At 31.9% G+C, this 12,913-nt stretch overlaps 1 protein-coding gene across 2 annotated transcripts in view; it reads left to right on the forward strand.

Moving 5' to 3' along the window:
* The window catches only part of LOC119073706, a 32,383-nt gene that overhangs the window by 3,157 nt on the left and 16,313 nt on the right, over positions 1-12,913 (forward strand). The window lies entirely within an intron of this gene.

Raw genomic sequence — 12,913 nt, forward strand, 5'->3', positions numbered from 1 at the left:
AGATATTTAGTTCAAGACGGCGGAATGTATCTCTGCACTATACAAAAACGTTTCAGCAAAATATTATACACATATCGTGTTATAAGAGAATGGAATTTCATGCCTTTGTTTACGAGGCGCATAATATAAACTAATGCAACTAATGCTGTCATCTGTTATCGACAACGACAGTAATAATAAACGACAAGTTCTGACTAATAACGTGTTACATAGCAAAAATCATGTTAAAAACAAATGAAGTAAAAGATTTCTGAAATCAACATATGAAAATCTTCGATCGAATGACGTAATAGATCAGATAGTAAAGCTGTTAATATGCTTGTCGCCTGTGAAAGGTTAATTGACAATAATGTTGCATAGTGTAAATAAGGGGATCTTGGTTGCATTTTATAATTGGAACATAAAACTGTTAGGTTTTGTTGATTCAAATTAATAGCCATAAAATATGAGTAACAAAAGACAATCTGAAATCTGGTTGTTAGAAATATTTCTCTGAAAAGAGAAAAAAAGAAGAAAAAAAAATGAAAAGTCATTCACAGTAACAAGTTCAACATAATTATACTACACAAAGAAGAAAAATCACTTAAGTACTCGGCAATTAAAACAACAACAACAACATGCGTAGATTTTTAGACCCATTACCATTTTATACACACGAATTAAATTTAATTCAATCCCTGCTCTTAATAAAACGAATAGTTGGAATAAAAAATTCTGAATTTTTTTTATCTACTCCACAACACACCGATGCACATAGAGCGGTTCACGCAAGAGCTGCGAAGTGTGACGGTTGATATCCGCTTATAGGCCCTAACATGTTTCGTTTTTAGTCCCATGTTTTACATTTTTATTAGATAATGATTCTCTTTTTTACGTTACAGAAAAAAAAAGTTTTATATTTTTTGTAGACACAATAGGAACCTTGTGATCTTTTATTCAAAATATACGTACGGCTCTAAATTGATAAAAAAAACCGTCCAAATAAAAGTAATGCACTTTGATTCGTCGAAGATTTAATGTTAGTTTAGTTTTCGGTTGTTGTTCCGAAATTTATGTTTTCCTCAGAGATAATAGTGAACGAAACAACACGGTTAATTTATGGTAATTTATCGAATCAAATGTAAAGTTTACGAGACATTACACATTTTCTGGATCCTAAAATTCGATGTGAATGACCACACATGAAGTCGTCAACTCTATTAATGTAAATTGGAGGAAATCGATATGTTCACCTAGTGACTTGGTCAATCACATTTTTACATTTGATTTTTTTTAAATCGGGATTTACGTATCGGGATTTAATCAATAAATCTGTCAATTTCTTTGTTTAAAGTACCGCCTAAAATTTGAATAAAAATCTTTTACTTCATTTGTTCAAACGTAGGCTTTGATATGTAAGGATACACTCAGCAGGGGCCACCGTTTATTTTCCTTGTAGCTTTTGTTAACAGGTGATTCTGAGACTATATATGGTAACTTCTGGATCTGTTTGAGTGAATGTTTGAGTTTTTCTTACTGATAAACAAGCAAATGAAGCGAAGATCAATGAAACGATCGATTTCAATACCACACAAATAGACAGGGATTCCATTTGATCGACATTTTAGCGTATAGCTCTTAGAAAACAAGTACAATTAACGATGCGATAAAAACCAGTATTGATTCGGTCTAAGTAAAATATGTAATAACTGCCCATGTGAAAGATATTGCAACGTCTAAGGACAAGATTTTTCTGTTTGCAGATAATTTATATGTCAAATTAATATTCAAATTTATATTGCTTACTGTTGACATTGAACCAGTCTACGGATAATCTCATTTTATTCGTATAAAAATATGATAGCCAAACCGTTACATTTCGTATTAATAAACCCGTTTTATGTCGGTTACAGACACAATTCAATAATTATATTGTGGGCGACAAGAGTTATCTACTTATTTCACATCGCAATGTACTCCGCTTTAGGTTTAATAACAGATTGAGTGTGGCATTGTTCTAGTACCGAATGTACTGCATGCTCAAAAATTCTTTTTTTATTAAAACTTTATTCGAGATGCGTGTCATGTCTTGCAAGCATAGCTTGAGGATATTTAACTTATTGCAGAGTAGTTGAAAAACTATCGAAATTGAACGTCTGGCATAAGGATTCGTTAACAATTACGTATATATGTAGCATAAGCTATTACATGTACCACACCTAAAATTAACATTAAAAGTCCATATATGTATCTGAATGTTTATCTTTGCTGGTAATCTGTAATGCAGCAGTTGCATTGAAATGTTCAAAAGATATGTTGATGCAACGTAAGCCATATATTGAATTAAAACAATAAAATTAAAAAAATTGGTTGCAAAAGACGATGAAGCATTGCGATGCAATTTTTGTTGTGCTTCACATATCAAATGATATAAATTTGTGTACTCATGGAAGACTTTCATTTTCGTTGGTTTTTTCTCAGCGATAACTGAGATAAACATAAATGTTTTTGTCATAAAAATATATTATTATGTGCAGCTAGGTATGGTATGTAAATCTGTGACACGAAAGTTCTTTTTTTTTCATTCATTTAATTCGTGGTGGTTCAAATATCATTTCAAATAATAATAAATTCAATGGATAAATATACTCATGGCTAAGATATCATCTGGCTTAAATTGCGCTGAATGAAGAAAAAAAGGTAATGAAAATCTAGAAAGTACATACATCGCGTCGTACATATAATGCATACATGGTCGCATTTTATATTTATATTCGGCTCTATTATGCTACCTCTTTTTATTATAATCCAAGCTCTTTTTTTCATTTAAGATTCAGTCCAATTAAATTTCTTTACAATGTGACAAATTGCGTTAAATTTAATTGTGTTTTGTGTTTGTTAGAAACCAAGTTGGAGAAACTGCTACGTAATGCGGTTCCATTAGGTTGAACATATGAGTAAATTCTATATAAAGTTTCGATGTAATTAGTTTTATTGTAATTGTACAATATGTGTGTACAACATAATGCCCTCACAATTTTTTGTTGCTTATTTCTTGTCTCATGGCTTCTGTTCGGTTTCTCTCTGACGATCACACATAGTATTGGTTCTTGGTTCTTTTCCCTACTAATTAACTAATTACCGATAGTAATTATACCAAGAACCATTTTTACATCCAAGCGAAACGGTTTTAGAACCACAGCCCAATCGCTGTTTTTCTGATATTTTTTTCACCGACAATGTATATCGTACGGAGCAATTAGGAGATATGAGTCGTCAAAATCTGCTAGTCATGCCCGTAATAACATCTTCGATGAAATTAATGTGCGGTCCAAAAAGTTTCCAAATTTAAACCTTCATAACATAATCATCGACGGCACCGCGATGTTATACAAATACCCGTCTGTATAGCATACTCAACTAAGGAAATGAATTATGTAACACTCCTCTAACATTGATAAAGTTTCAATTTCATTCAAATAATGAATCGGTAGTTAATTTCATTTTCATTTTCATTATGTTCACAGCTATAAACTTTTACATGCTTCTCTTTATCAATAAGCAAAAGAAGTTTCTTCATGCATACAAATTCCGTTTGAAAAATGATCTTTTTGTTTGATGCGTTTATATTTTTACATAATAATAATGTCGATACACAACCAATAGAGCAATCTCTTCCATATATGTGTGTTTTGGCGCCGGTAATAAATATCTAATTTAACTCAGTATATTCTCCATATTTTGTCTTACGAAAAATGAACGTGTTTTGATCGTGAAAAATTCAATTTTATTTTAAACGCTTTGGTTATTTGGCATTCAAAAAACTTTCCATTTTCTTGTTCAACAAAATGCAGATTGTAATTTGCAGTTTTTTACAGCTATTTTATACGATTAGCCATGCACCTTTTCAATATATATGTAGAAAATCATGTGCTTGAAACTGCGTATACAAGTTTGTATACACAAATGGAACTGATTTACAACTAATTATCGACTGGAATTCGGTAGTAGTATACATACAATGTTTGATCTGCAACCAATCGGATGCAATTTTTTTAAAGAAACGAAAAAAAACGTTTGGATTTATTTAAAAATTCTTTTTTGTATGACATTCCAAAAGAGTTGGGATTTTAATACATATTCAAATATTAGACATCCTGAAAAGGACGTTTCGAAGTTCATTTCCTCGTCAAACGTCTAGTCATCTGTTACCGGTAACTGGCACGATGACAATAATGAGCAATATGCCAAACTAAGTTAAAATTTTTGTATAAATACTAAGCAAAGACTAGGACTAAAACACTAAACAAACAAAAGAAGTAAAAGATTTAATTAAAATATTTTGATATTCTTGCCGTTACACCTTGACTGATAAATATTGTGAAAGATGATAAAGTAATTATAATTTGAGTGGGTAAAATATCGAGTAAATGCTATTAAATTGGAGAAATTAGAGGAATTCGCAGTGTGAACAGATAAGTAAATACAAACTTATACCAGAGAAAATTAGGATGAATAGGCACATGCTGTCGAAAAATTTCTGCAAGTCGTTTCCCACTCGCCTAATCCTTCTAAAGAATGAAAGATTTTTAGTACAGTCGACGTCAGTGAAATTTATACGTAAAATTGCTTCAGCTGGTCAACTAATACAAACAAAGGTGCCCATGGTAGTGGTAAATCCGTATAAGGACGTACACCTATAAAAAAAAATATTTGGGTATGGTACCCGTGCAGTTCTTTTTACTACACAGCTGAACATTAGTTTTCAGCATATCTGTATATTGTACGTAATTGCTGAATTTTGAACGTAATGACAGTACTATGTACAGCTAAGATGTACTACTGTTCTGTTACGTTAACAAATATACTGCTACGTTAACAAATGTACTTGTCCCGAATTTATACAGCAGAGCAGTACATGATTTGTGACAGATTCAAAGTACCATTCAGATGGACAATGTACACTATAGCTGAATGAATGCCAGTTTGAATGTAGTGGTCGTGAAAACTTCCATAATTTTAAATGAGACTAAACACTGCACGAACTTTCGAGACAATTTAGGAACTATTTGTAATTAGTAGAGGGGCATTTGGTGTCTAGCCATCCTAAATTATTAGCGAAAATGTTTTGATGGGATTATTTTGAGTATTATTATTAGTAGTCAAAAAAACACTAATTAGAAATTTTTTAGGTCGCGGATCAACAAGGTTTTTTTAACAAACAAAATTTCGACCGCCAATATAAAATCGGCGGTACAATAAAACAATCCGTTTCTTCGGCGACATTCCATGATTTTCAACAGAGATTGTATATAAAATATAAAATTAATTAAATAACGCGACACTTACGTGGAATCCGAAATATGAACGTTCGCGAGCTTTGTTAAGGTAAGTACAAGATGCACTTAATGACGATTCTTCTTCTTCTTCTATACGTCGGTTTTTCATTCATGCGTGCATTTGAACATACGAATAAAGAACCGACGTATATGTAGAAGAAGAAGAAGAATCGTTTTTTCGAATCTAGTACCTACGTTAACAAAGTACGCGAAAGTTTAATTTTCGATGATGATTCCACGTAAATGTCGTGTTGTTTAATTAATTTTATATTTTATACACAATCTCCGTTGAAAATAATGGAAGAAATGAAGTGTTTATATTGTACCGCTGATTTTATATTGGCGGGTGAAATTTTGTTTGTTAAAAAAAACTTTGTTGACCTTGAATTTTTCTAATTAGTGTTTTTTTGACTACAAATAATACTCAAAATAATCCCATCAAAACATTTTTTATAAAATCCATAGGAAGGCAAATCACGTTTTTTGACGAAATGCCCCCCTACTAAATTCAGAAATTCAAGTTTTGAATAATAACGTATTTGAATAATGAAGGCTCAAGAAATTTTTTTAATAAATGACTTGGTAAATGATTTTGTTACACTATAAACCTATTTTTTGACATTCGTAAATATCAATCTTTCTCTTCTGTTCGAAAGTTAGCACTTAAGGAGCACACGTTATTCCACGAATTTTGTCATAAATGTAGCCGGCGAAAGAACTCAGCCTCGATGCTTGTGAGAAAAAGGCACTGATTAAGTAAATCCACGCAATCGATTCTTAACACATTTTCAAACAGTTTGCTAAAAAAAATGAATAAACAGCTTTTCCTAAGAAAAATTTCTCACTTTTAGTTTTCATTCGCATACAAAATCATGAAATGAAAAAACTGAAGTCTGCAAACAAAGGATAACAAATTTGACGTACACATGTGTAGTACTAGTTGCGTTTTAACCGCTTTTGAGCGAGACAGTAATGACGTATTAGTAAAATTGACTATGTTGCTACCCTTAATTTTAATAAGCTTCTGTCAGACTGTTGGGTGTCTAAATAATATGTGACAAAAGCCCATCTGCCGGAAACTTAACTTTTTATTTCAAAATATTAATTCTTAGAATTATAGAATAGGAGAAGAAGACTTAAGTCTTACAATTTCCTAACAAATAATTTACAGAAAAAAAACTTCCTTCTTGAACATTTGGAAATTACATTACCACACAACAGTATTAAAATACGAGAACTTTTAAAGTTCAATTTCACAATACTGATCAACTGAACATTAATGTTCAGCAAGACAGTACAGTGGAGACGTACGATGTTATAAGATAGCTTTCCCATAATGTCTTCCAAACACAAGTACTGAGTTGGGACATGGGTAAGGTGGAGGACTGGAGTGTCGGAGGTCCCGAGTTCGAATCGCACGGACGGCGGTTTTTTTTTTTTTTTTAAATAAGTTGACGTAAATAAACGTACTAAATAGTTTAAAGATGAAAATTTATGAACTCTGAATAATATTTTCTGTACAACTTTTATTTTTTGATGAGACAACCAATGTTCGCCCAACTGTACATTGATACAGCTGTACTGTAAATATTACTGCTACGTTAACATAATGTACTTGTCCCGAATTTGTACAGTACATTCGTACAACGACTACAGCTGAGCTGGACAAAATTTTTATAGGTGTATGAGAAGTTTTATTTGGATGAGTGGACAAGCTGAAAAACATCTGAAGAAAATTCATGTCTAAATTTCACTTACATTTCCTGTATTCTTTGAAGTATGAAACCTGCTGTTCTGTCTGTAGTAAGAACCTACTTTAAAATTAGATTGCAAATCTACAGTCCTCCAAATTTCATACCCTGTTCCGTATACTGTTATGGAATGTCCAAGTGTGAGTTCATGATAAATTTACCGTTGTTATATTTCAGAGAAAAAATTCTTAAGATTTTGTTTCGTTGAAATGAATTGTTTGTGATTAATAACAATCGCGAAAACTTCCATTTCAATAAATGTGTCGATTCGTTTTTTAATATAGAATTACATTTTCAACAAGTGATTAATGATTTCTTCAAATTACGATTTAGTGCCCCCATATGGTGACCTCTCTACTCTCAGAAAAAACGAGTGTTTCTCTCATTAGGCCTATTCAAATTGAAGAAAAGGCAAACATAAATTTAAATAAAATTCGATTTACAATAAGTAAACCAAATGAATCAGTGCGTTACACATTTTAAATAGTTTTTTTTTTTACTTCATTTTTTTTTTACTTTTTCAAGTTCTTCACCTCAGCTCTTCAATAATATCCATAACATGTTCAGCATACATTATAATGCATATTTTCATTAGAAGAAAAGCGTATCTTTCTTATTACTTTTTTATATAAATAAATCATTTTATACGACTCTGTATACAAGTACATTGAATTAATCTTCCGTTTTGGACTGATCACCAGCATTCCTGCGAAGAAACTTCGTACATTTTCAATGGTCTGTAATATTCATTGTATGATTTTACCATAACCGTTGAATTGTCAGTGTAACCTAATCGTTTCTGACACAAAATTAATTGATCGTACACATATCTTTTTGCCTGTGCATAAAATCAAATTGAATTAAAAAGACTTTTGCAGCTCGTTGTACGTATATGCATTTTTCGAAATAGAATTCCGCATTGCGACATATGAAAACATTGTGATTGTGGTGTACATTTTCAATATGATGTTTATGGATAATGTCAGACAGGGCAGAATAAACTGTACACATTTTGGGCTTGCACATTTGTTGCACATTATATATAATGTCAAAAGAAAAATGATATGGATTTGACTGGGTGATTTTTACTGTATGCAAATTTGATTTTGAAATTGCTTGCTGTGAACTGTTCGTTACAGAGACGAATATGTGCAAGGATTTTGAAAGTAATTGTTGGTTTTTTGTGATTTTGACATGAGTACTAGACATCTAGACATGTTTTCTTTATATTTGGAATAAACCGAAACATGTGAAATTGAATGAACTATTTTTTGTTTCTCAAAATATATTTCATTCAAAAATTATTTCTATATCTTCCTCCTTTATTTGTGTTCAATTACGTCCTATGCTCATTCAAACAGCATGTACAATAAGATAGTACGAAAAGGATAACCACATTTACACATTTACCGAAGCATAAAGAAATGTACTTGTTCAAAACAACATTTATACGGGTTATTTCCCATATTTCTAGAACACATTTTATTGTATTGACAGAATATTTCCGTAAAATAATTAGCCGGACTGTTGAGGGTCATAAAAAGAAAGAAAATGTTTTGCGAAATAAAGAAGTAAGCCACCTGTTGCGGATGTGAAATGTAATTTTCCACTGAAGAATTATAATGTCTTGGGAATTTAAGCAAGGGTTTTGCTTTACATAATTTTTATTTCGACGGCTATAATGGTACCACTAAGTTTTTGTTCTGTCATTTTTGATATAAGATACACTAGAAACTTGGCAGAAACAGGTCAAAAATATTCGTCATAAGTTTAGAAAATATGCAGAGCTGTAAGCTGCATACCGAGGTAACTCAAAAGTCCAAATTCCTTGGGGGTAGTATGGTGCAAATTACACAATTTCTAAACACGCTCTTACATATTGAGCACATACTGTATGCATTCCCTTGATTACAATTCCTTGACTCTATTTTAACCGACATAATTAATAATAGAAATGCACAAGTACACGGCAACAGTAAAATCGTTTATTCAAATTAGATTTTTCATTTTATAAATTTGATAAAAATCATTAAATAGAGTCTTTTTACTGCATATGGTTTTTTGGGTTCTCTTTTCTAATTATTTTGGCTTCGACGTTGTGAAGTCTTTGCTGATAAATCAGGAATCTGTTATTTTGTGGGTAGGTAGGCACATTATAATGAATCGAAGCAAGTATTACAACAAAAATGTAGTTATTTTAGAATTATTACCTGAACAATGTTCATTTAACACGATTAAAAAATTTAAACAAAAATTCAAAACGTGTTAAAAACTTCAAGTTCATTTGATATTTCATAATTTCGTTGTTATCACCGATTCTCGTACACTTGAAACGACATAAATTTCATGGGTCGTCTACGTTTTTGTTCCGATTAATTTAATTTTATTGTCAAAGTTAACATGCTCTATGTTGTTGGGACTGACAATGAACGTTACACCCGAAAATGAAAACTAATTTCTAGTGCACTTTGTAATTCGTAATTTACGATGTCCGTTTTCATTTCTGTTTTGTGAATGTATTATCACCAAGCATGATTCGAATGAAAGCGATAGATTGCAAACGTTCCTCAGAATTAGAGTTCAATGCAATGTAAAAGACGAGCTAAATACGATAGCAATGGAAGAAGGGAATGCAAAGATTACGAAACCATTTTCGTGCCTCAGTCGAGAGATAGAGAAACATGTTAATAATAATGTTTAAATTACTGGAACAACTTTCAATATCAAAATCAATAATTTGTGCATAATTCGAAGCATAACTTTATTGCAGGGTGTTCATAAGAAGTTTTTCTTTTGCTCAGGATGATGTTACTTTGAAATTACTGCTATCAATAATGACAACAAAAATAATGACAAGCTCTGGGTAATGCAGTCATTTATATTGTAAAATGTATGTTAAACAAATTGAAGTACAAGATTTGAAATCAGCCAATTAAAAATATTTTGCTCGCTGGAAGTAATAGACCCGATAATAATACTGGTTTGCTTGCCGCCTGTAACAAGTTAAAAATACAACAAGTATCCAATTAAAAACGCACGACATCAGCACAGGTTTTGAATGGTGAATATGATTTTTATCATTTTTAACACAGAATCAAGCACCTAGGCCGTCGTCATTGGTAATTGGTATTTTTACCTTTTTACTTTAAGTCTGTTGCAAGTACCTCGAAGGTCAATCTTGAACAGTCTCTCAATCACATTTCTTTTATCTTGGTGGGATTCGACATGATAAATTACTGAAAACTATTTTATAAGCGAATATCCAACGTTCTCTCTGAAAAAACTTTCTACACCTTGCCCATCATTATCTTTTCAATTTAAATCAGATAAATGGCATTCCGCATTGCCACCCTATGATGCATCCAATGCAGTTCGACTCAGAACATAAACTACGAAATATTATATTTTATTGGCTTTTGTATGATTTTGTTTACGAGCTCGTGCTAAATATTAACATACTACAATCGTGCATGAAATGAAATTTTTATTGGAATTTGTATTGAATTGTGAGACGATTGTTTCAATAAATGTCAAACTAGCATTCAGCATGATACCAACAGCCAGCAATCTTCTGGATAATAATGTTGCGACACACGAAATTATATTTGTGTTACTGTACGAAAGCGTACCTATCTCATTAAAAAAAAAATCGAAAAACTCTGATCACATAATCTCATTAACAATAAATCTTTTCTTATTATTATGTGTCAAATGACGTAATTACTGCGAAATTTCTATATTTTAACTTAGACATTTTCACCATTAAACCCATTAAACCTCTGAACCTGCTCATTAAAAACATAATTATAGAACAAAGAAGTGCGAATTATATTTATTTAGACTCAGGCTTCTCATTATTAATAATATACAGACTGGAGATTGAATAATATTCTGCTAGTAAATCAAGTTCCAAGTTGTAAATGCAATTTTTCCGATATGACACTACAAACTTAACACACCACTACAACTTCTCAAACGAATTAAACGCTACACATTCATAAATAGCAAAAAAAAAACTAACCGCCAGAAATGCACTCATATATATCATGCCTATCGAATATGATATGGCTAAACTTCCTTATTGAGCATGCACAACATTTTGCGTGTGAACAATTTCTAATGACTTTATAATTATTTTCTAATGCTTAAAGTGGGTCGTTATCTCGGTTGTTATGCCAAGTAAAAAAAATTGCTCATTTCCAAATTAGTATAATTTTCATTATGTGTGCAAAATTGTGCTTTATTGGTTCACGATGGAATTTCCTTTTTTTTTCTTAAAATTAATCCACGTATCGATGGTTTAAATAGAGTATGTAATCAAAATAGAATTAAAAATAAAATAAAAAATAAAATCGTTTAGCGAGTGTGTTAAACACATTGGGTTCGTTTCAACAAATTCATGTAAAATAAATTAATTTAACATTAGGTTCACGAATACATAAGTTATCGCTGTAAAATCTAAAAAAAAGAGATGTATAGTGTGCTGTAGTCGATTTTGAAAGTGATTTTGGGTCGAGGTACTTAAGCTACTGATCTATTGATAACGACAAGAATGTTATTGGTAACTCCTCATTTCTGTTAAAATAAACTAGGTCCCACCTTTTGGGCGGGTCGGGTCCCTTGACTGATAATTTTTCCAAAATAATTAATCAATTAAAGTGAAAGCAAAATAAAATTATCGAGCCTAATTTTTGTCAATTGAATTTCAATTGTCAAAAACCAGATTAGATCATTTCATTTTGCTTTTACCGTCAATTGAATTTCAATTGTCAAAAACCAGATTAGATCATTTCATTTTGCTTTTACCTTATATTACACCTCGTATTACACACTATTATAATAAGGATCTGAAAAAATTTAGTTTTTGTGTGTCACCGCCTTCGTGATCAACTCAGGGTTGTCTTAACCTGGTTCTTTCAGAACCTTGATTATAATTATCTTAATTTATTTTAACTGATTTTTCATCTGGGTGAGAATGGACAATTCCTGAAGTCCAAACCTTTTTGTCACGGTATGGATGTAATAATCTAACACAATTCTCAATTTGATATATTTACTTCTACAAAAATGAAATGTTGTCACTTTGTATTCGTTCAAATTGTGCAATAATCCAATAAGACCCGAGTTGTTAAATAATGTAGTAAGATACCGCAACTCGTGTCAATTACGGCCTTCGATTCGCTATAGCCGCAAACTTATCACTCGTCCGAGCTACCTAATATTGCAATACGATACCGCAACTCGTGTGAATTACGACCCTCGCTTCGCTCGGGCCGCAAACTTCACACTCGTACGAGTTGTCTAATATTAGGTGTGGCCTAGCCGCAAACTTCTCACTCGTTCGAGCTGTCTAATATTGCAATATGATACCGCAACTCGTGTGAATTACGACCCTCGCTTCGCTCGGGCCGAAAACTTCACACTCGTCGGAGTTGTCTAATGTTAGAATTGTAATACTATATGCTCACTGCATATGTAATTTCAGGTACAGTGGCCAACATGAATTCCACTCAATCCACACAGCTCACACTCTGTATCAGTATGATCCGCTGTGGTTTCCAAGGTTGTATTATTAGAAGGTTGCGCCAACAGACTTTTTCGTGGTGGCATTAAATCAAAAATAATTGCCGATACTGCATTGTATTTTAAATTAGGCGAATTCTTCGCTGTGGCATTAATGCGAAAATGAAGTAACCAGAGCGAAGATAAATACTTAAATATGAATAATACCACTGTGGGGACCATTTCTATTTCTCCATTTACCATTTACCACAAAAATATTCCGTGTGAAAGAAAAAAAAATGAATTTTTGCTTTGTTTACTTGACAGTTTGCTATCTCAAGG

Source organism: Bradysia coprophila, unplaced genomic scaffold, assembly GCF_014529535.1.
Source record: "Bradysia coprophila strain Holo2 unplaced genomic scaffold, BU_Bcop_v1 contig_138, whole genome shotgun sequence".
Taxonomy (NCBI): Eukaryota; Metazoa; Arthropoda; class Insecta; order Diptera; family Sciaridae; genus Bradysia; species Bradysia coprophila.